Raw genomic sequence first — 3,203 nt, 5'->3', positions numbered from 1 at the left:
CCCGAATATTAAATTTCTTTAAAATTTTGATATCGTAACCAAATAAACTTATTATATAAAAATTATGCAAACCGCATACCGCCATAAAAATTTTCTTTTTGGCAACGATTCTTGGTTGCACATTATTTTGTGGTTTATGCTTTTCTTTTTGTAAACTGACTTGATTTTTCTTAGATATATTTTTTTGCATGGACAAATTTATATCAGATTCACTCAAGCTTACTTTTTTATCATTCCCTTTTTTAGAATCTCTTTTGCCAGCACTTTTTACATTTTCGTTATTTTCTTCACTAATGTCATCAAAATCCATTTCAATAATTTTTCTATTGTTTTTATCTTTTACTGGATTAGTAATTTCTAAAATCTCTATACGGTCAATTACATCGTCTCCTGTATCACACCAGCATATTCCATCATATGTTGTTAAATCATATACGAGTACTCCGTTTTGTTTACCGTATGTCGGGTCTCCTCCACCACCACCTGCGATTACGTATATGTCTTCTACGTGAACTGTAAATATGGGAAATACGGGAAGCGTCATTTAGGATTGGGGGTTTTTAATTCTTATTATGGTTATTTTGCTGTTAATTATCTGTATTTAGTAATTTAGAAAATATTGATTTAATTTATTTAGTAGTCTTAATGTATTTAGACTTTTGAAACTATTCTTTTGATTACTGATTATTTTGCTATGTTTTTGTGTGATTTTATTTATCAGGATCTGAAACTATTAAAGAACCATTGCTTGTTATCTAAATATTTTTGATGGTTCTTTGAAACTGTCTTAAATCAATTTTTATATTATTATTTGTTTCTAATCGTATTACAAATACAACATGTGAGATTAATGTTATTTTAAAATTTATATTTTATTTATTATAAAAATTTTAATATTTTGTAAAATTAATCGTATACTTTACTGCCATTATTAGAAGAAATTAATTATATGTTTTAAAATATTTATATCTTAAATTTTTTTATTTCAAAAATATAAAATCTGTAAATTTATTTTAAATTTTCATTCATAAATTTTTATTGAATTTTATTTCATTTATGCATGAATTTATATTGTAATAAATTAAAAACTGATAAGTCTTGAAAGACGAAGGGATATCGATGAGGATATAGCAGAGGAAGAGATGGTAAAAAATATGATGAAGTTTGCTCCAAGGATTATATCACACAGTCTATTTGATTAAATATAAAGGTCGACCCGAAATATTCACATTAAAAATAATAATAAATTAAATAATATTTCTTGATATACATTTAAAAATAATAAATAATTTTATTTTCATCATACATGAATCAATTAATTTATAATTAAGTAAATATAATTTTATATTCTGACACAATATTGAATAAATTGCATTCCAACTATGCATGAATTTATGCTTAATAAATTAAATATATATCTTTATAGTCGGTTCAACTGTATTTATAAATTATATTATATTTATGCATGAATAAATTAATCTATAATTTAGTGGATACCACTTTAAATTCAGACTCAATTTTGAATTACTTGATTTCAAATTTATGCATGTTTTTATATTTATAATTTAATGGATACCACTTTAAATTCTGGCACAATATTGAATAACTTGCATTCAAACTATGCATGAATTTAACTCTATAATTTAGTAGATACAACTTTAAATTCAGACTCAATTTTGAATAACTTGAATTCAAAATATGCATGAATTGTTTGTTAATGAATTAAATATATATCTTAATAGTCGGTTCAACTATGTTTATAAATTTTGTTTCATTTATGCATGCATTTAAATTTTATTGAATTATAATTATATCTTGCTATTTATTTAATAAAGCCGAATAGATTATATATTTCATACATGCATGAATTTAATATCCCGAGCAAATAATAATCTTCCCAAAGAATGCGTAAATCATGTGTCCATGTTCTTGGATTATACATGATTAATTGTTGGTATAAAATAATAATGGTTCATAATTGTAACTATAACCTCTATTTTGATTTATATTATTTAATATATCTAGCGTTATGTTGTCTACATTACTATCTGAAGGAACTCTAAATAACGAACCAGATTATGGCATATGTACAAACCTTGGGAAAGGAAAACCCCTTGAATTAAAAGTCTTGAACGGAGAAGAGGTATTGAAGAAGACTTCAGAGAGGTAAAAATAGTCGAAAGTATTAATAAGCTGTGCGCACTAAAGATCGAGCAAGTTGTGCTTGAGAGCAAAAACTAATATTTTAGCCCTAAAATGAATAAATCAATAATTATCCGTATCACACAAAGATAAATATATAAGATACAAAATATATGGCGAGAAATAATTAGAGCAAGTATTTATTTTAAACTAAAATACATACCTTGTATTTTTTACAATATAAAATAGCTCTAGATATATGAATTTCTAATTTGAATAGAAAATAATTTTCTAATTCGTCATTTTTTCCATTACAATTAAATTTTATGGTTTTTTCTTAATAAAGATAATAATATAAAATAATTAAACAAATTTTTAGTGTGATGGCCGAGTGGTCTAAGGCGGTGGAATTAGAGTCCATTCTTCGGGCGGGGGTTCGAATCCCCCTCACACTATTTTAATAGAATATATTAATTTAATTTAAAGTAAGAAAATTAAAACCTTTGATTGTAGATCTTTTGATTACTTTAATTTTAATACTGTAAAATTTGCAATAAATAGTTCTCATATTTACCTGAGAGTTTTTCGGACTAGAAATATAAATATTATTAGACATTATTCTTTAAAATTTTGTCAACAGAAAGTATTCAAAAATAGGATAACACAAGTTATACAAAATTTGTGGGCATTTTCATTTTTATAATATTTGCATATAAAATTGGGATAGGAATCACGGATAAAAATAATTTAAAAAAAAGGAATATTATTTGGTGTACTAAATTAATTTTTATTTATGGGCTATATTTATAGTCGTAATTTTAGTTTTTGTTCTCAGGCACAGCTTGCTTGATACTCTGTACACACAGTGTATTTATACTTTCGGCTATCTTTTCCTCTCCACAGTCTTCTTCAATACCCCTCCTTCTTTCGAGACCTATTAATTCAAGGGTTTTTCTCAATCCCAATGTTTGAATATATGCCTCAACCTGGTTTGTGACATCTAGTTCCTTCAGGTACCTTCTATGATATCGTGTAACCACACCGTCCCATGTTATAACATA

At 25.4% G+C, this 3,203-nt stretch overlaps 1 non-coding gene across 1 annotated transcript; it reads left to right on the top strand.

The window, feature by feature from the left end:
• The first annotated feature begins 2,519 nt into the window (after window positions 1–2,519).
• Window positions 2,520–2,597, top strand: TRNAL-UAG (transfer RNA leucine (anticodon UAG)). The gene has a single exon. It is a non-coding gene; the product is annotated as a tRNA-Leu (tRNA).
• The last annotated feature ends 606 nt before the right edge of the window (window positions 2,598–3,203 follow it).

The sequence above is a fragment of the Rhyacophila brunnea genome, unplaced genomic scaffold, assembly GCF_057557595.1.
Source record: "Rhyacophila brunnea isolate RB1 unplaced genomic scaffold, BYU_Rbru_1.0 scaffold_106, whole genome shotgun sequence".
NCBI classification, from domain to species: Eukaryota; Metazoa; Arthropoda; class Insecta; order Trichoptera; family Rhyacophilidae; genus Rhyacophila; species Rhyacophila brunnea.
This window is presented reverse-complemented; position numbering and strand designations above follow the sequence as displayed.